This window comes from Dasypus novemcinctus, chromosome 2 (genome assembly GCF_030445035.2).
Source record: "Dasypus novemcinctus isolate mDasNov1 chromosome 2, mDasNov1.1.hap2, whole genome shotgun sequence".
In the NCBI taxonomy this organism is placed as follows: Eukaryota; Metazoa; Chordata; class Mammalia; order Cingulata; family Dasypodidae; genus Dasypus; species Dasypus novemcinctus.
In genome coordinates this window covers 64,916,145-64,938,935 of record NC_080674.1, presented here as the reverse complement: position 1 = coordinate 64,938,935, position 22,791 = coordinate 64,916,145, and positions in this window count along the sequence as shown.

Below are 22,791 nucleotides of genomic sequence, written 5' to 3'. Positions count from 1 at the left end.
GAATTAATGCAATTCTTAGCCATGGGTATTTCAAGGAATAGTTTCTCTTCTACTCTTGTTCAGAACATTTTCTTCTATCATCATCTTGGCTCTGGCATATGCTGAACTTCATTTCTGAACTACTTTGTCCTATGTAAAAATGACCATTTCTTTGTTTTAAAGGCATTATCCTACGGCTTTGCCAATATCCTAAAATACTACTGTAACTCCCAGAGTTACATGTGCCCCAACATAAGAAATACTGATTTCATTCAAAGATTTTTGGGGAAAAAAGTCATTTAATAACTTTTTAATATCTTAATAAATATTGATGTATAACTGGATTATTGAATGAGTATGAATGAGTAAGAAACAGGATAAAAACTGTTATTATTTTTGTTATGTTTTTGTTACTTTTAATTGTTCTTTCCAGCATCTAGATGAAATCTTGGAAAGATCCAATTGATTTTCTAGTCAATTTCTGGTATGTAAAAGTTCAGTCAAGTTGATTACCAAAATTTCAATCTTATTTTTAGTTAAAAGCATTTTTCCTGCACTGACTCAGGCTTCAAAACCTGTAGTGTACTGTAGGGAGAACAGATCTTTATTTCCTCCTGTATCTCATATCCTACTTTCTGGGTCATGGTCCTGGCCCCCTCCAGGGATAGGACCAGGGACCTGATTTAGAGGTAAAAATCAGGTCTTTTTGCTTTCTGTATGTGGCAGATGTCCAAATGCTGGCTCCTTTCCTGTGGAGGCACTTTTGTGATTTCTTCAGAGATCTCTTTCCATCTCCACTGTTGGTGGCTCTTCTACTTCCAGTTCCCTGGCAGAAACAATACCTCTTCCAGCTGGTTGCTGCTTATGGTTCTCCCCTCAGCCCTTCACCCTACCATCCCCAGTCCCTCATCCCTGCAGGGCTGCTTCTCTTACATGTGATCCTTTCCTAGATGACTCAGACTTGGCTACCATTCATGGGTCCCCTTTATTGATGGGAAAAATTACTTTTGGCTTCCCTAATCTGGGAAGTCTAATCTTTTCCCAAAATAGACTTTCTATCTGCTATGTGTCAGGAACTGTCTTCAAACTCCACGGGACACACAACAAACTTTCTCAATGGTTTTCTTAAAGCTTTGTTCACCCAGGAAGAAACAGAGAAATGCAAGATTCCATGACAACATTCTCACTGTCTAATCCTCCTTGAGCTTTCTGCTCACCTCTGTTTTGCATACTACCTTTGTGGTAGATGATGAGCTAAGAATTTCATTGTCACTTTCAGATAAAATAATATATATATATATATATATAATATATATTATGTTACTTTCTTTAGTATACACAAGTTTATTATTTTTAATTTTTAGAAAGAATATTTTTGAAAGAAGTGTTTTATATGCCTATTGGTATAATCTTTCTGAGTCAATCAGTAACATTTCAAAAATTATATTATTTTGCTTATTTAATCATTTTCACACTGTAAAGTGTATGTGTTACTTTCTTTAAAGAATATGTAAAAATAAAGTTGAACAATTTTTGACTCATTTTTTGTTTAAACTGCTTGAACCTTTACTTTTTTTTTCTGATTTGAAAGGTCAATAAAAATAGTCAAACCAATTTGATGCTGGCCTAAATAGCGTCTCATTCATTTGAATACCCTAGTAATTTTTGCCATGTTTATATTTTTTCTAGACTGCTTGGGCATATCCCAACATTCCTTCCCTGGATGGCTTGGGCCACTGTGTAGTCTTTCTGTTGTTATAATCCTGGAATGTACATTGTGTCCCAAGCACTGTGCTGAATATAATCTCTCTCTTCCCCCTAAGAATATTCATGATGAGTGAGCATGTTTGTTTGTCACACCTGAATGCCTTACCTTTTTAGGTTATTAAAAATTCCTTTTATTTTTCTGCTTTCTCACAGATTTCAAATCATGTATATTTAATAGCATTATTTCAGAGAACCCTTCAGTGTCATGAATAAGTCTGAATGTTTGGAATTGTTCTACTAATTGGCAATATTGGCAGAAGTAAATTGCTTTAAAATCTTCCAGATTATGAGAAAAGGATAGATCCAGGGTTATTTTATGATTTTCATTTTACCAAAGGATTTTTCATGGTCTGGAAACATCTGTTTAATAAAATATCCTCTTGAGATTTTAAAAACAATACAATTTTTACATTTTGAATTTATTCAGCTTTTTAAAAAAGAACACATCTGTTACCTAAAAGCAAGTTACCTTTTTAATTACCAAGAGGCTACATACAAGTAAATGGTGTTAAGAAATCAAAAGATGTTTTTGACTAAGTGAAAATTTGCTCAGCATGGTAAATTCTGATGCTCTTCTGATGCGTTAAATGGTTTATTTCCTCTTTTGGAACAAGAGTGGGCAGTTTCTATCTCAAGGAAAAATGATTTGGCTCTAGATAAAATATTGAATTTCTGTGTTCTAGACTCACATTTCTGTATTTTGTTTCTAGCCAGTAAACTTTAAATACCAACTGACTAAATAGAGCATCTTCCTTTTCTTTCCTTGCCACCTGCTATGAAACTTGCTTTGTATTTAAGATTCCACATTCTTTTAAATTATGTTTTCCATAATGGATATACTTTAATTTGATTACTTTTTTTAATACTTAGAAATTAGGATACTCAACTTCTACTACTAGTCCTTGTAATACTGGAAAGGCAATTATTAAATGGTAGGTATCTTAATATTTATTTTCTACCTTCTACCTCTTTCTTAATAGTAAACCCAGGCATATATCTGTTGACATAACTTGGTTGTAGGATTATTCTGTTTCCTGCATATTTTTAACTTCCATGCCCAGCTGTCATTGGTTTAGTAAGAACGTCTCTTTTCTGATTATTTTATACACTTAAAATGTAGTAACCAAAATACATATTACTCAAAATATAGCATCCATATAAATATGCACCCTCTCTCTATCTCGCTCCCTTTTACTTTTTATTTGTTATTTATATCTTGATAAAATGCAATTTAAGAAATTCTTTCATTTGACTTTGGCTACTAAGAATGGCAAAATGCTTCCCAAAACTCTTAGATTGTCTTATTCTTTAATTTGACTTCTAGACTTAAGATGGTTGATTTGCTTTCCTCTTTTATTACAGATGGAAAATGGTAGCATCAAAAGATGTTCAATTGAATAATATCCTTTTGGGCCACAAAATATGCTTGTGTCTTTTCTGAGGACAGGAGTTTATCATTTCAGAAAGGGAGAAAGCAGGGCTCAGGGGTAGTTTGGCATTTGGTGAGATGAACTGGAAAGAGTGGGAACTGCTGGAGTGAGGGAAGCAGAGTTTCTTGCTGTGGCCACCATCCTCCAGCTTTTTCTACTTCAAATGGCTGTTTTACCTCATAGCCTGGCCCTGAATTCCCTGCTGTGAGGCAAGAAGCTGCTTTGCTGGTATTTCAAGATCTTGTGACCTGGAAGACTTGCCATTCCTTGCTGACCATGAGGATAATACATTTCTTTTATTCCATGTAGAAACATTCAAGCCTTAGAGGAAGTAGGTTCTTACTGGGCAACCTGGATTTTTCTCAAAAAAATTGCCATATCCTCAGATTTTAAAAGGTGATGTTTATGCTAAACTACATTCATTCAGCACATCTTTAGTAAGCCCAGACTGTGCACAGTTGCAGCAATAGTAATAACAACTATTTACAAGTACTTACTATGTTCTTGGAACTGAGCTAAGTACTCATGAAATGCTCACAATGACCCATTATATAAATACTACTATCAGCATTTAAGTGGATAAGGTTTTATTTTCCTAGCTTCTAAAGTAAATACCATACAATGTATTGGCTTAAGAATAGAAGTTTATTGACTCACAGTTTCATAGGCTAGAAGGCTTGCTTCCTCCCAGGATTGGTATCTTCTAGCTGACTGGTGATCTTTGGGTTTCTTTGGCTTTCTATCACATGGTAATGCACATGACAGCATCTTCCCCTTTCTCTTTTGGGTTCCGTTGACTTCCAGCTTCTAGCTGTTCCCATTAGCTTCTCTTTCTGTGTTCAATTTTCTTTGCTTTTAAGTGTTTCAGACATATTGGATCAAGGCCCATCCTCATTCAGTTTGGGCACACCTTAACTAATAACCTCTTCAAAGGTCATATTTACAGATGTGTTCCTCCCCCCCACCAAACACACACACACAGAACTAGGGCTTGACACCTGAACTTGTCTTTGGTCGAGAACATGATTCAAACCCCATCAGATGAGGATATTTAGTAAGCAAAGGTACAGAGGATTGACTTCAGAGCTCCCTGCCTTCAGATCCCATTTTCTTTTCACTGCTTCATAATCATCCATAGCACTCTACTGGTGAGTACCACAGGACAGAAGATAAGGAATATATCGTCTCTTTCTTTAGAGAGTGTATGATCTGTTTAGAGAAAAATGTATTCATTGGTAAAATAACTAGAGATGGATTTAGTAAGTTGATTATCAAGTGAATCTGGATCACAGAACCACATGTGCTTTTACTTCAAGGTATGATCTTTGTTCTATAGGTGCCGTGTTTACGGTAACAAAAAGAATTTCTGAAGAGTAGACCATAACTCGTGTTTTTATTTCTCTATAGGATATTTTATTTCAGGCTGTCATTAAATATTCTCAATCAAATCTATGCTATTCTGGCCTAATTGTCAATTCCACCCCTTAGAAATTCTCTAAGTCATTGGCCATTGATGGTCTTAGACCATATATTCAATGTATCAGTTTAAGTAAAATTATTGACTAACAGATCAACTTCCTGTGCTCCCACTCCTGGATGAAGCAATGGAAACATAAAGGGAATACATTTTGGTCCTTAGTGTGATTCAGCAATTCCTTGTTTACAAAACTTCAAACTCTTTAAGATCTATTGTCCCTATCCTTAACCTCTTAAAAACCTCCTTAACTCCATCTCTCTCTCACTTGTACAAACTTCTCTTTTCTTTCGTCTCTATTCTCCTATCTCTTTAGCCATCCACACTTTGCTGATCAAGAAATACTCCATGGATACCATCTCTCTCCCTCTCTCTTCCTCAGCAGGACCCTCTCTTTGTAATTTTAATGGTGATTTTACTTATGCCCTAGATTCCATTACTTCCTTCACTTTCTATTACTCCTATAATAATGCCCTATGACCCAAAAGGTCATTTTCATTGTTTTCATGATGATTTAATCTGTTACAAATTCCAGGTAGAGAATCTTACCAGAGATCCCACAAATGACTGCCAATTGTCTGTCATTTTCTCCCTACCTATCATAATTCTCAAAGATTGATCTCAAATAACATGAAACCTTTCTTCTTTCTCTTGGCTCATTGAAGGTAGGATTACTGCATGTTTCATCTGCTTTGCAGCTGGAGCCATTTGTTGAAAGAATGGATAGAAAGCTGAAGCTGGTAGTAGCAGCTATTGCATTCAGACTGAAACTATTAGCTATTTTCTGCCAAACCCCTGGTGATTAAGTGATCTAAGAGTCTATCAGTAGGATCTATTTACAAAAGAGTCTTATGTTAGACACTTTTAATATTAATGTAGCTTTCAACCCAATAAAATAAACTGGGCAAATGTATCTTGGGTGGCTTTGTTTTCATTTAGAAATTCTAAGCTCATTGTAATGTACTCATGACTTCATTCAATTTAGTGTAATTGACAGATCATTCTGGAGTTCTTCAATAATGAGATGATAGCCTTTTTAAGTGATACCTTGGTTGGTTTATGAGGTTGCATTATAATATTAAAGTAAATAAATTTTTTTCTTTTTTTTGTTCTTTATTTTTTTTAAATTTTGCATTAAAAAAATATGAGGTCCCATGTACCCCCCACCCCACCCACACCACTCCTCCCACATCAACAAACTCTTCCATCATTGTAGCACAGACACTGCACCTGGCGAATACATTCTGGAGAACCGCTGCAGCACATGGACAGTGGTCCACATTGTAGTCAACACTCTCCCCCAGTCCTCCCAGTGGGCCATGACAGAACACACTGTTGAAGAATTTGAGAGAGGTTCAATTATTTGCATATAGAAAGGCCAGGACTCAGGAATGATTTTGAGAAGGAAAAATGGCTTATTGATGGCCGGCCGGACTTGGGAGCTTTCTGTTTCAAACCCGAGCCCCGAACAAGAATTTTGAGTTCCTTTTATACAGAGGAAGGGCTAAATCGTTCTTTGTTTCAGTGCTTAATAACTTTGAATTAGCATATATATCTTTCACATCCTAGGTAAGCTTTTAGCATGGACTTCATATATTCTAGATAAGCTTTTAGTACATTTGGTTTGCATTTTCCCTGAATATTTGAAGTTTATAGAGTTTGCATTGATAAACTGTTTCCTGGGACTGGAGTTGTTGCCATAGTTACTAAGAGCAGGGTTGCAGCTTCTCACCATTCCACACCCACAAGTTAGGACAGAGAGCTTAGGTTAAGGTTATCTCTGAAGAGACAAAGAGCCTCCCACCCATAGCCCACATCAACACAACGTCCAGCATCCATCTCTGCAGCACCACCCAGGACAACTCCAAATCCTGAAAATGCCCCCACACCGTACATCTTCTTCCCTCTCCTGACCATCAGCAGCCACCGCGGCCACCCTCTCCACATCACTACCACAATTTCCTCCCTCACTAATCACAATAGTTCCCCAGCAGAACACCAGTAAGTCCACTCTAATCCGTACTCTATTTCTCCATCTTGTGGACCTGGGATGGCTATGTGCAGTCCCCCTCTACATCAAGAGGGGGTTTAGATTCCACATGGATAATGGATGCAATTCTCCTGTTTGCAGCTGTAGGCACTCTTGGCTCCCTGGTGTGGTGGTTGATCCTCTTCACTTCCCTGTCAGCTGGCCAGGGTAAGTCCAAGAAACCAGAGGGTAGGAGCTGCAAGTCAGCTGAGGCCCAGGGCCTGGCTGTCACATGGATCGTTCAGAGATTCAGGTCTCCTGAGTATACACCAACTCGAATGCTAACCACAGGTCCAGTAAAAGTAACTAAATAATTTTTAATTGAATGTATGCTGGGTGTTAGGAACTGCATAAGAAACAAAACATATGTAAGATATTTGTGACACATGCGACTTGCATGATGCATAAAAAAATTGTATTATGTAGAGTAACCCCTTCAGGGAGCTTTCTTACAGGGCAGTCCCAAACCGTGCTTTCATATAAACATTCATGTTTGTGGAGTACTTAATGAAGCCATGGATGGGGACAAATGACTGACACCTTGAAGAACAATTCCATTACTTTTCATTTCTTATTTATAAATAGATAAGGCCAGTGAACTCTTGAGGGCTCTAGAGACATCCAGACACTATAAGCAGGGCAGACAGCTCTCAGGAGTTTGGTGCCTGCCAGCGATCCCTACTTTGGAATTTATATTCTGCAGTGTGACAGAGGTGGACTCAGTTGTGATTTCTCCACACATGGCTCTTCTGCTCCTTCTATTTGAACCTATAGTTAGTACTAGAATTGATGGGTGTATTTCCAAGACACTTAAATCTTTGGGCTTTCCATGTGCCATTTGGACCCTGAATCTCAACTGATTTTCAATACCTACTCTCCAGTTCGTTGGACTCACCCAGGACAACTAACAACGAGATGATGATGGACAATCATCATCCAAGGAATAGAGAGAGTCTACAACTGCAAGCAAGATAGCCCCATTCAATGTGCCTCATGGGATCTAAGCCCCCTCTCAATTAGAAGCAAAGTGGGCATCACCATCCCAGAATCCTCAGGATTTGGAAATGAACGATGGACTAGAGTAGACTTGCTGATATTCTACTATAGACTTACTGTGATTCTAGCAATAGAAGAACTTATATCATTGATGAGGAGGCAGTGCCACTGGAGGTTCTGAGGGGAGGGAGGGGAAAAATATAGGTGTAATATGGGGGCATTTTTGGGACTTGGGAATTGTCCCGAATGGCACTGCAATTATGTATCTTGTCATAACTTACAAAATTGTGCAGGAGAGAGTGTAAACTACAGTGTAAACTATAATCCATACTTAGTAGCAGTGCTCCAAAATGTGTTCATCAACTGTAACAAATGTAACACACTAATGAAGGATGTTATTTATGTGGGAAAATGTGGGAAGAGTAGGGAACAGGACATATGGGAATCCCCCATATATTTTATGGATCATTTATGTAATCTAATTCTCTTTAATAATTTTTTAAAGTATGTTTTTAAAAATGAAGGTCACATATTCCTATATTAAAGGATAAATCTGTCCTCTAATTGATGACTGAGTCAGTCAGAATCTCATCAAGAGACAGAAACCAAACACTAAATTGAACAGGGAAATTTTAATTTTAATGTGAACTATTCTCTATATCTGTATCTATATCTAAAAGTCTATGTATTTTCTGAATTGAGAGGAGTACCTAAAGAAGAAACAAAATTGGAAAGGAAGGGATTGTTCTCAAGGCTGGGATTCAGACTTTGAGAGGATTTGTTTGTGGCCCACTGAATGGGGGAAAATTTTGCTGGGTTGCTGGGTTTTCAGGAGCAGAACTACTCCAAAGTCAGTTGGCCAAGGCTCTCGGGCAGAGAACCGCTTGATGGGTGCTACTGGGAAACCTCCTGAGACTCCCAAAGAACTTGCTTGGACTTTGCCTGGCAAAGTGCATCTGAACATTGGAGGCAATTGTTCAGCACAACACTAGAGGAACAAGGAAACAAAGCACACCTGAAACAGGAACAGAGTCCATTCCTCCAGTGTCCCTGCAGCACCCTACTGGCAAAAGAGAAAGGGTCTATTATCAAAAACAGTTAATGAAGGGTAGATTTGGAGCTTAGAAGTAATAGATTGATAACCGGCCAATGATGCACTAAGTTTAACTTCAGTCCATGGAGAAAAAATAAGTCACTGTTTTTTAAGAGCAATAATGAAAGTATAGAGAAGCAGAGTAAAAATATTCCCCATCTTTCAGACTATGGCTCATCCATTTTTTTTTTTTTTAGGAGGTACCAGGGATTAGACCCAAGACTTGTACTTGGGAAGCAGGCACTCAACCTCTGAGCTATACTCACTCCCTTCACCCATTTTTAATATAACCATCACCTGGAATCATGAACCTGAGTTTAGACTCAGGAAAAAAACTGCAGGGCTACACAACAGCGATGTTAACAGGATTTGGTGGACACAGAATGATGATCAAGAACATTTTTGCATGTCTGTCCTGTGAAATACAAGTCCAGAATGATCCATAAGTGGTTATCTGTCTATAGTATCAGGGAAAAACCATTAAATACACTTGGGAGAATAGTGAATGCTGAAGTTGGTACTCAAACATAGAAATTTCATGAATAGAGAGGGCCTTGAACATGCCTTCCATACAGGAGAAACTTAATAAATATTGATTGAATGAATGAGTACTCTCTGTGGGCTAAGTACTATGCCATGTGCTAGAAATGCAATGATATTCAAGACATATTCCCTGCTTGCAAAAGTGTACTGTCTAAGATAGTAAGTCTTAGAGTATTTGGAGACTCTACTAAGTTGGAAGAGATTGTCAAGGTTCTGTTGGGGAGAGAATAGTTTTATAGTCTTCAGATAATCCCCAGTTAGTAGGTAGAGTGTTTTTTTCTTTCCTCCTTTTTGTTATCCTTCTACTTCTTCTTTACCCAGTTAGTCATACTATATAGTAAATAGAATCAAATGAAGATCTTAAAAATAAAAGAACCACATTAAGCTGTTAGTTCCCAAAATGAGGTTTAAATTTGTGTGTACCAGTGACAGAAATCACAACTTAAAGCTAGTCTATCCATCTGTTAATTGTATCCTTTCATTTTTTATCTTATATATATATATATTTGTCTCTTCACTCTATATAGTAATGCTATTTCTTTCTTGTTTAGATTTGTTAAATATCTGAAAATGCAGTTGCTGTTTGTCTCACTAATGTTTTCTTATAGATTAGGCCAGGCATTTCTTGTGGTTATCTGATTTCCCTTAATTCCATCCTACATGTATGTGTGTGTGTATTATGTGTGTATTGCTATAAAGAAACTTATATACCATATATTTTCAGTGTTTCATATTTATATCAATATCAGTCTATATACTCTGGAACATAATATGGCTGAATATGCAGTCAAAATATAATTTTAAATTTCTGCCTGTATCTTTTCATAAAAATTTGGATACTTTTTTCCTTCAGTATTCCTATCTCCAATTTGATAATCTCTAGAAGATACAGAATCTATATTTTTTTAGCTTCATAAAATTGCAGTTGCATTTTTTTCCAAGCTGAATCTCATTTTGATAACTTTGCTTTATTAACTATCAAATCATCATCGAGCCCACCATTCCCATTTTACAGATAAGGAAATGTGAGTTAAGTTGTACAGGCCACACATGTGACTGCAATGATCCTTTGATTATCTTCTGCTAAAGTTATTCTAATCTCAATCCCCTGGACCAATAGCTAGGGTTGTTTTAAACTCAGGTATTTGGAACTCCTGACAACTATTTTAATGCAGTTTATGTATCAAGTCTACGTATTGGTTTTTCACATTATCTTTGAATATTTTATTTATAAGTGTTTGGGAAATAACAAAATATTGGGAACAGGTCTTGAAAGGAGGGTATAAAATGGGTGCTTATATGTTTTTGCCTGTGTGTATTGGGCACATAATGAAGTAGAATTCCGTTCTCTTCTTTTCAGCAGACACAGTCTTTCAGCAGTCTGGCCTAAAAAGATTGGGTCTAGGTCTGACTGTTTTCCCACACTCAATGGTACTTCCATAGGCATTGAGATGAATCCTGGAGTGAGTGACAAGCAATGAAAACCATCAGACACCAGCTCCGCCTCTCCTGTTGGGCACAGTTCAATAGCTATTTATTAATTCTCATTGCTCATTTTAAAGGTGGAACCGCAGTTTAGCACACAAAAGCAAAATAAATTTGATTTCAAAGATGCACGATAGTGTCTGGATGAATTACTTAGTGTTTATTGATGTGCCAAAAAGAGAAATTAAGTTACAACATTAAATTGCCTTGGAGGTGGGGGTGGTAGAGGAAATGCATGCCCTGTAATATTTGCTTCGTTGCTTTCATGTTCATAGGTTTCAACATACAATGTCTGCTTTTTGCTGGTTGCAATGCAGATTTATAATTTTATGTCAGATGCTTGAATTATTTAATTAAAAAATATTAGCCTGTGTAAGCCAGTCAAGACTGTAGAAAATGAGAAGTCATAGTAGTAGATTGTATTTTTACTGAAACATGAACAAGATTATAAATGTAATTGTGGAGGCAGTTGCCAAGAGATGAGGCAAAGTTGGAGGTTTTCTGGTCAAACCCCTCGTTTTCCATTCACATACCACAGCAAAGCATCTATTTGTGCTTAGTTTGTAAATTGTAACTTAATTTCTTAGGCTCTATTTTGATTTAGATACAGATCTAACCTTGGCCTCCCTATTTTTTCTGGGTCTCCTTATTAAAGAGTGGAGCTGTTTTCCTGTTTTTCCTGTTATGGCAACCTTTAAATGAGGGGATGTTAGTAAGCACCGATCACTTGGTAAGGTTTTTTTCAATTACTTATTCCTAATCTCCACCCGAGACAATTTTGCACCAGGAAGTCTGTGGTGGTGACAGGTTGTGCATTTTAACACAAAGTACCCGGGTAATTCTAATGCAGGTGGTAAAGTAGATGTAAAATTATAATTGGAGAAGCGAGGCAGTGCCAAAGGCACTTAGCAAGTATGAATTCATATTGCTTCAACCCTGCACGTCTACTGCTGATCTCTTCCTAGACAAATTCAAACCTGATTTGTCCTTGGATGTGACAGTTTCATCTGGGTAACTTCCCAACAGCACATTTCTGTGGCAGGTCCTCTCATGAATAACTTGTGAAATTCTGGAAGGCATATTCTTGGTAAAAAAAGACCTTTCTCTAACAAACAGAGCAAGGGCATCTTTTAAGCATGGTCAGAAACCATTGAAGAGATGCCAGAGGTGATAATTTTCGCATGCAATGATTAATTTTACCCAAAGGAAACAAACAAGAAAAGACAAGAAAAAAACGAAAACATAAACAATCAAACAAATAGCTTAAATTATAAGAAGTGTGTTTTGCCAGTGAGAGCAAAAGTATTAAATAACAGAAGTTATTGAACACTTATTTGCTGTTGTTCCTTTTTAAAATCATGGTCTTAATCATTAACTCTTGCTTACATTTTTCCTGGTTTTATTGGTCTCAGTTGGGCAACACTGGTGTTGTCGCTGATATTTGTGTTGGCATTTTAAGTATATGAAAAAGTACCAGTTTTCAGAAAAGATAAATCATAAAATGGGAAGAAGTGTATTGCCTTTTGATGGATTTTATAAATTCTTAATTATAGCACAGTGATGTTTATCCCTTAATTTTTAATATTTACTTATAATTTGGTGACCTAAACTTGATAATTCTGTGCAGTCTAATTTGGTGTGTGTTGTTGTAGAAAGGTTTCATGTGGTATGTCTGCATGCCCTTCAGGAATGGTAGCAGATCCTGTTGGTTCCCTGTCAGTAATCTGCCAGGCCTCACCATTTCTGTTTATGTAGGACTTCCATTTGCCAGCTTCTCTGTCTCTGTATGGGAGCTTTCTCTGGCCGCAGAACCCACTCTTGCCATATGCAGGCCAGACGTACTGGCGAGTTAATGCTCCTTACCTCAATAGCTGACTAACAGGAGTTGCTGTATAAATGTCTCAGCTCACTTGCCTCTTGGGTGAGATATTTCTGAGTCTGTGCTTTATAATAGTCCCCAGAGTTTCCCAGTGAGATAAAGGTTTGCTTACCCTCAGGGGTAACTCAGATAAGGCACAGTTCATTGACACTTCCCTACCCTGCCTGGCTTACCCACACCCTCTCAAATACTTATCCAAGGCTTCGTTTCAGGGGGACTTAGACTAAGACAATGATGGTGTGAGCCCAGAACTTTCTTCAACAGCTAACTTTCAGAACAAAGTTTTAGTGTTCAGTATCAGGTTTGGGCTCTCTGAAATGTGAAGATGGTTTGAAACTGAGTCCCAAAGTAGTAGCAGAATAACACTCGATTAAGAATTTTCAGAATGGACTCATTTTTTTTTTTTCCTACCAACTAACTAGGCTAAGGCAGGGCGATTATCCAGATATCATCTTACGCTGGTGAGAAGTTTTTTCTAGCCTATGTTCATATCCTTTGACTTTAAGTAAAAGTGTCACTCAGTATTCTCTGCTGTGTTCTGGGCCCAAATTGAGACTCCTGGGACTTTAATACATTTCTGAAAGTAGAAATATCTCTAACATCTTCCATTTTTTAGGCGAGCAGATTACCAGGACCAGAATGAAAACATTTGCCTTCAACTGAGGATTTTAATCAGAATGGTATACCAGTTGATATAAAAAATTGAAGCTTACTAATGGGACAAAGCATGGAGGATATATTAGGCTAGTTTTCTTTCAATTACCTCATTTTAATCCTAGGAATTGTTTATGGAGATTTTTTTTTTCCATTTCACCTCTTATAGATCTCTAGAATAGCAAGGAATTATTGAACGTAATATTTTTCTCAATAGTTTACTTAACCATTTGCTGTTGCATTTAGAAGGAAAGGCTGATTGTCTTATTGCGTATCTATAGTTCTGTGACCATTTGGTTCTCATAAACATTGCCTGTGCATTGGTGACCTTCAGTGAAGCAGCCGCTGCTAGCCCGGTTAGGTAATAACTCTGAGCGCTAAGTAACACTGTGTCTGTTACAGATGCTGTGCCCTAATTAGACCAGCCTACCCAACAGGGCACGTCTTACTTTGATCAGGGCTTGTTTGCAACTGCAAATTGGACTAACTCTGTTGTGTCTATCTAGAGAAGTGACTTGAGTGAATTGGTCTTTGCATCTTGAAAGATTTTCCATCTTAGCCCAAAATTTCTATAAAAAGAGCAGGGAAATGCATTTTTAAAGCAAGCGAAAAAACTACCATTCTCCATGGCTTAAATGGAAGATATGATCGGAAGGACAAAGCTCTCAAGCTTAATGTGCCTGGAGAAATTTGTTAAAAACGGCAGCCTTTGATCAGCTAAAATGTCTACAATAAGCAATTTTATGTCATTAAAGCTGAAAATTTTGTTAGCATCTAAGAAGTCTGTTGGCCAACCTTTTTCTAAATGATAGTGTTATGTATGTGGTTTTTTGTTTTGTTTTTTTGAGTCTTTTTTTTTTATTATCTTTTTAAAAAACCATACATAGATCACACAAAACGTTACTTTAAAAAATGTAGAAGGTTCCCATATACCCCACTCCCTATACCCCCCACTCCTCCCACATGTATGTCTAAAGCCTTCCCCAAGGCTGTTGGGTCTAGCACATGCCTTTGCAGGCTAACTCTAATCATTAGGAGTACTTCTTTTTACTCATTTGAAGTAGGACTTGTCCTAACTCCTTACTTTTATTGGTCCTAGTTCTGCCTTCAAGAGTAACCTGTCCAAAGAATTTTTTATGATGATGCAAATGTTCTATATATTTGCATTAATATGGTAGCCACATGAAGCTATTGAGCCTTTGAAATGTGGCTGTGACAAAGAAACTGATTTTTAATGTTTTTGAAACTTATACCTTTTTAATTTAAATTTTATTTAAATCTTCCAGGTGACAGCAGTTAAGGTATTTGGAGATTCTAACTTCTATCTTCCAATCATCTATTTCTAAAGGACCACTTAACTCCTGTGGCTTCCAGTAATCTAACCCTTCTTTAGATTTTGTTGTTTATTAACTACCCACTTCAATTCTGGTAACTTACCTACCACATGAACCATCCTGTCAAAATGTTGATATGAATTCAAATCAATAGAGCCATGGAATAAAATTATTTCAGTAGTAACAATGTCTCCTAATTTCATTATGGAGTATTGATGGCGGCCTTAAAAAAGCAAGCTCAAACTGAACAAATGACACATGTATACTCAGAGGATTTAAGATCAAAATTCCTAATAATGATTCTTTTCCTTGATTTGATTTTTTTCCTTGCTCAAAGAGGTAAGGTTATTCATAAAAATTTTAAGATGTTTTTTAGTCCATGTGGGAGAGGGTCGAAATTTTGGGCTCTTACCTCCTGAACAAATTTTAAAAACTTTTTCCTTTGTCTTCTAACTTGTGAGGCTGCAAGCTCTGTTATCTTTCCTCAAATCTTCTGTAACAGAAATTCTCTAACTTTGGTTTGCATAGGTATCATCTGTAAAGCTTGGTAAAAATACTGATTACTAAAATTCATCCTTAGAGATTCTGATTTGGTAGATCTGGGACATACCCCAGAAACTATACATTTAACAAGTACCCCAAATAATTTAGGGATCAGTAGTTCATACTTAAAGTTTGAGAAATACTGGCCTATTTTCTATCATGGCCTATGTCATGGTCATTAGCAAAGAATGGAATGTATGACTTTCCAAGTGAATAATGCTCAACTTTCTCCCCCTAAATCTGGCAAAAGACTTATTTTGAAAGAATATTTTTCTCCAAAATATTTTGAATTTAGGTTCTTTTGCGGTATTACACAATGTGATTGTCATGTGGCAGGCATTTCTGAGCCCTAAGATGAAAAGCATTTAAAGGGTATTTCTGTCCTATCGCCTTGCTCTTGGAAACTAATTTCTCATTTTGCGTCTGACCTACATATCATTATGCAGCCCTTCAACTTCACTTGATGCGATCTGTCATTAGCCTGAGAGAAGCTGCTGGCTTTGCTGTGGACTTGATGCCTGATTGCTGTGGCTCCCACAGTTTTTTTCCCTTTAGCTTTTGTTCTTCTTCATTTCAGACTTGTCCACGTATTTCAGTGAGACATAACAGAGAAAAACAACTGTTGGGATAATGAACCTGAACATTAGTAATCACCTTTAACAAGCTTTCTCTTTTGTTGGTGCCCTTTAGTGAATATGCCTATGATATGGGAAGAGGAACCAATATAAAGGCCATAAAGAGCTTTGTCATTACTCAAATACTGGGTGGAAGATAGACATTTAATGTCATTTCCAATAACTGTTGAAAATGCACTATCACCCATGTCTTTTACCAGTAAGATATCTGTAATAACTGTTTTAGGCTACTTTGGTTACAAGTCCCACACAGTAGTCATTGCTACATGTGGTTATTTAAATTAAAATATGAACATTTTTAAAAATTAAAATTTAGTTTCTCAGAGTAGCCACCTTTCAAGAACTCAATGGCCACATGTGGTTAATTGCTGCCCTATTGGACAGTGCAAATATAAAACATTTCCATCAGAAAGTTTTATGAGATAGTATTGCAATAGATTCTCCCAGGTGATCTGAGCCTATCTGAGCAGAGCAAAAATGCAACCTTCTAAGTAAAATGCTTATATAGTTGTTTGCGTCTGTTAATTTCTTGGGGTAAGTTGATCTTGATACAAATTTTATTCTAGAAATTTCTGCTTAGGATGGTATGCCCAGTAGCCCTTGGTCTGTCGGAAGTGCACTGCATTTCTGAAGTGTGAATATTTTTTTTACCTCCAATTGAGCTGGCAATTGTTATTCCCATAAGGGTCTCTGGAGTTAGAGGCAGAGGCTGAGCCCTTTATAGTGATTTAATACCTTGAAAATTTACTTCACTTTTTTAAAAAAATTAAAATACAAAAATAGTTATTTTAAGCAGTGCTATAAATTACTGTATGGGTATTTCCTGCTTAAGAAAACTTGCAAAACAAACACATATGGAAATGATTTTTCCTACTGAAAATTGTTTGCTTTATGTTATACTAAGTAATTTATTTTGTATTTTCTTTGAATTAAAAAAGAAATTGCTTAAATAGCAAGCTTCTTTAATGCAAGATGAACTTTTGTTTTGGCTCTTCAATTTTTATCCAAGAACATCAATTTTATCATCATATTGGTTCCAAAACATATGAATCTACCCTTCCAGTCACAGCTCAAAAGAACTGCTTTCCATATCTTTGCCAGAAATTTCAACCTTCAACTTTTTATAATCCAGCTTTTATAAAAATATTTGCTTATGAAAAGATTATTTTGAAACACCCATGTTCAATTCTTTTCTAGGCAAGGAGGATATGGCAGGAAGGGGCTCAGCTAGTATGGTCAGTAATGGTTCTGTATAGCCAAGTCTGCTGTGGTCACAGCCTTGATTTTTACCAGTCCAGGCCAGGAGTCAGAGAAGCAGATTGATGAAACCAGGGCCAAAGGATCAAGCGAATAAGTAGAAAGATGACACCAAGTGAATAATGGATATGATTTTTAATAACTCAGAGCTTTTCAACAGCCCATAGTTCAAAAGAAAACTAGTTTGCAGGATCATATTTCTCCTGGCCCACTGAGCTCTGACCTAGGATAGAGTCTGACTGTAAAGGCTATACAAGCTTGTACTGTATTATTTTTGATCCACTGCAGATTCCTTTTATGGAGATGCATTTTTATGTTATGTCTTTGGATTTTAATGAAGGATGGTACAAGAAATAACACTATAGAAATTGGTGTTGACGACATTGCTTATACAGCATAATGTCCCATCTAAAATCTACACTGTGGGACATTTCTTTTTTGAGTTAACGGTTAGAAACCTTTGCTATTCCGGAAGTATTGCTGTTTCCCCTTTGTTGAAATTAAAACAATAATAAAAATAACAAAAAGCAGCTAAGGAACTGACAGATTATCCTTTTTTAACTTTGGCTTCTAGGAAACATAAAATCAAATTCATGCCTTTGGTGACTAGAACAATGGGAGATGGCAGCTAGTTCTTGAATTGGCAGTACATACATGAAACCTCCAAACCTTTAACATCTGACCTGAAGCCTCTCAGATCCCCCAATTGTTGATATGCTTATGATCCACAAATGACCATTGTTCCATTACTGACTAGAAATAAGAGAGACAATAGGAGGTGGATGTCAAGGTAATTGTTTGTAATCACCTCTCTATCACTGACTAGAAATAAGAAGAGAGACATTAAGAGGTAGTTTTCAAGATATGTATTTGTAGATCACCACTGGATGCTTATTACATACTCAATAAATACCAGTGGAGACTCTTTATGTGCCAGGTGACATTCTGGATATTTAGTGTATACATTAATGGACCAATAGACAATGATGTTGATTTTAGTACAAGTCATCGAGCTAAGATTTTGAAGATATGGGAGGAACTTTAAGCATTCACTTGAGTTTAGTAGTCATAAACTGAATGCGAGATTAGTCTTCATGATTGTGTGTTTTCCTCCAGCCACAGTAGCTGCACAGGTATGGGCAGGTACATGCCAAATGGGATTGTGGTTTTGCCCACCTTTTATGTTCTGTCACATATTACTTGTGGGCATTGACGTGTTTTGTGCTAAAATTTCATACTTCCTTTTGTATCAACTGCCTTTGGTTTATTTCCTGAAATAGAGGAATACAGGAACCAGCTTAGTGTACACTCATAAACAGCCCTGAAATGTTGGGGAGTTAAGCGTATAAGAGCAGCTTTCAGAAATGGAGAAACAAATGGATAAATGCTTCTTCCCGGTGACCTTTGGACAACAATTTCTAGAGGCATTCTATATGCCACTCAAAGTTTCTGCTGGCACTGATCCTGCTTAACACCAACTCAATAACACACCCTGGTATTGTATTAGATTTTTCTTCTTTTGTTTTATGTTTCCAGGTCCTACACTCTTAATCCCTGAAATTCCCTCTGTAATAAGTTTTCTGCACACAAGTCTTTTCTCTCACATTCTCTTTGGGAGGGAGGCCACAGGCTAATTATTAATACACCAAAGCACAGTGTTGACAAGAGAGACAAGGATTTATGCAAAGGTGTGATATAATTTAATCAGGAAACTTAAGCTGAATAAAGATGGAGATAAGGACATCTAGGGGCTGAGGGCTGGTGACTGAATTGGAAATTCTGATGGCCTATAGAAGGGCTGGCTTGGGTAGGTGGGAACTGAGGGTGAGAGTATGGATCATGACTTTGTATATCAGTGCTTGACTGAAGTAGGCTGAAGACTAGATCCTTGAGGGAGATGACACCAAGGAACTGCAAGGCCAGGATAATGGAAGGATCTACTCTTTCATGTTATAGCATCTCTTGTCTTAATTGTTTTCTTAGATTTTGATTTTGATCCTGATTCTTTATTCCTTGTTATAATTTTCCATCATTTTGTTATGTCTATTAAAATGTGGGATAAAATATTTTTATATACATGCATGTACATATATATTTATACATGTATGTCTATATTTTTGTTTGTGTATGTATATATACACACACACACACATACCTGTGCATGTATTTGTGTGTATGTATGTGCATGGCTGTGTGTACGAGGTAACTTAGAGAAAATTCTTGAAAGTCGGTGAAGGTTCACTATGATACTCCCAATGGCAGATGAGACAGTCTTCTTGCAACTAAATATAAAGAATGTAAGTGGAAGTTAGAAGAAGAGTTTGCCCTTTTTCCTAATATGGGTGAAAAAAATGGATCCAGGAGGAGAATAGGTACAGGATGAGGGCCATGTCAACCTTGGGGGAGAGGGTGAGGACTAATGCATAGTAGTAATTAGAAGACTGCAACTTTGTATTTTCTTATCAATCAGGATGCTGTTTATAAAGTTAAGGATTCCATATTTTTCATAACTCTATGGATTTATTAATATTTCCACAGTTATTTGATCACTTGGGGATGTAGGAACCATTTTTACTATTGTGTGCAAATATTTCTGAGTATTCATGGTGTGTTGGGGTTAGGGAGAGAAACAGAGATTATATTAATAATTAAACCTGGGAGAGTCCATCTCTCAGTTCCCACCTCAAATGATGTCCCTGTGTAAGAATCCTTGTCTTCTCATAGAAGTTCTCCTTTATTCTGGATACAGGAAGAGGGAAATTAAAGATTTGCCATCATTCTGTACCCTCATGCTTTATCCTTTGATATCCAGTAACAACTTCTAGGGATTCAACATATTTGTACTGTCAAATCCTTCAAATTCGTAGATAACTTGATCGTTTGTGAAATATTTATGCGAATAAGATGAAGACAAAGATAAAGAAAACTCTTCTAATCATGTTTGAACCTGTGCTCTATGTTACCCAGCTGAAGTTTGAGGGTCTAACATGTGCACACACTGGACTAGATATTGGTGTTAGGAGAGAGTTGTGAGTGACAAAAGCCACATCTTCTCCCTACTTCTCCCTATAGTAATTCATAATACAGTACTTTGAAGAGTAGTTTATGATAATAATGAAGGTAGCTACTTTAAATCTTTTAAAGTGCCTGGCACAGTGATGAGTGCCTTACAGACATTATCTCCATTAATCCTCAAAATAAATCATTTATAGAGAAGGAAATTGAGGTCCAGAGAGGTTAAGTATCTTTGCCAAGGGTCATATAGATGGAAAATAATCTTCATGTGCTATTATAGTTAAATGAGGTTGAACCTGAAATACACAATTAATCCTTGCTATATAAAATGAGCAACAGGCAGAAAAAATGTCAAATATCAATAATGAGTGCCTGCCAAATGGACTTCTTTTTTAGATATTGTAGATCTTTTGGTAACTTATCAAAATAGTACAGATTCAGGAATGTAATATTGCACTCTATACCATTACACAATTCTTGGTGATAGCACATTCTGCCTTCTGAATTAACACCAATTTTCAATAGAATTACTGTTCTGGAAAACACTATATAAATTCTCTCTTCCTCTTCAAAGTTAACAAGGTGGTGATAATAATAGCTTCTCTTTATTTTAGTATATGTTACATATTGTTCAAAGAGCTTTGAAAGTAAATCCCTTTAATAATTACAATAGTTTATGAAGAAATTGCTATGCTAACATTCATTTTCAGTTTGGAAATTAAGCTTAGAGTATTTGAGCAACTTGCTCAGTACAACTCAATTTAGGTAAGTGAGAACTGAAATTTGAACTGTTTCATCTTTCTTAAATATTGTCTTTAATGAATATACTATTCACTATTCTGCCTCTGCAAGAGTAGACAATTGGTATTTATTTGTTTTGGTACCTCATTTCTAACCCAGTGCAAGTAGAGTACATGAACTTTACCCTCCAAAAAGCTTTCAGTAAACTCAGGATGCAAAACAACTTGCAAGAAGAAATTGAAGAACAAGGAAATGGTGAGCTATAGGAGTCTAAGTAAAATGAAACATTAGGGAAAGAACTGACTTGAACTGGAGATATAACGGAAGGCTTCATGGAACAAGTAGGGATTAGACTAGCTATCTAAAGCTGGATAGAATTGAGAAAGTCAGTGAAATGAAAACAGGTTCTAGGCAGGGAGCATACTGTGAGCAAATGATAAAGAATAAAAGAGAGTTCGGTGACCTGACTAACTGAAGGAGAAATAATACTTACTATTCATTCATTCATTTAATATACAAATTATGTGACTGGCATTTAACTAGGTATTATGGAAATGAATGCATATGTACATGTAAAGAACTCTATTGCATGTTGGAGAGATGTGATAAATATAATTAGCAAGGTAGTATATATCTCAGTTATGTTAAGTATCTGTGCAGTGGATTGAATTGTGTATCCTTAAAAGATATGTTGAATTCTTAACCCCTGGTTCCTGTGAAGTGACCTTGTTGGAAATAGGGTCTTTGCAGGTGTAATCAAGTTGAGATTAGGTCATATTGTGCTAGGGTGGACCCCAAATCCAGTGATTGTTATCTTTATAAGGACAGGGAGATTTGGCGATGCACAGAGGAAGAAGGCCAAGTGAAGATGGAAGTAGAGATTAGAGTGATGCAGCTAGGAAGCATTTCAAAGAAAGAAACATGAAATTAATCTTATGACAGTTTAGGCAAGGAATGATTTATTCCCTTACTTCTTTACTCAATAATTATTTCTTAAATATGTACTATGTGCCAGGCACTGAGAATACAAATTTGAATAAGTCAGGTATGGTCAATGCCATCCTATGAAATTGGAAACACTTCTAACAAATCACAAAAACTTTAAAAATCAGTAGAAAGAAACACAGAGTTTTAAGAGAGAATGAAATAGGCAGGACTGAGAGCTCAAATAATGCATCCCTGAGGAAATGGTGTTTAGGTTGAGATATAAAGCAGAGCAGGATTTATATGAAATAGAAGGAGAACATTCCAGAAAGAAGACAGCATGAAAAAATTCCCCAAAGCAAAATGAGCACAGTGCATTCTACAAAATAAGACAAGTCTGGTTTAGACTTCCCCCTATGCACCTAAATCCTTAGGGTGCACTCAATTCTTTACCAGAAGTAAGGGCCCTAGCAGACAATCAAGGTAAACATCTGTCAAAACTGCCAGGAACCCAAATGATTCAAAAAAATATACTTTTCCAGGAAAACATGCCTAATTCTTGCCCAGTGTTGGAATTCTTTTCCAAACAGCAATGGTAACCAGGTAGAACAGGTAAGATAGTGCAGATACAGGAAATATTTAGTGTAATCAAACCAAATATAGAATGAGTAGTCGGTATAATAGCTTTGTAGTTTTTAAAAATTTCTTTCTTGTGCTCACAGGTCTGTATGGTCCTTTTAATTTAAAATTCTACTTTCCATCCTTTCTCTACCTAGCAAACTCTTTACAGACTCCTTCCCTAATCTCCTGCGAAGGTGGAGCTAGATAGACCATATATCCCTCTTTAATATTTATTTCTGTTGTTCCTTTCTAGTTACATTATTTTTACCATGAGTGAAAACTTTTCAATCATGAAGAGCATGGAGTGATGCATGTTTAGCTATAATCTTCTTAAGATTGTTTAATCTTTGCTATTACCATACTTGACTAAACTCTGAATTTGTCCTTCACTT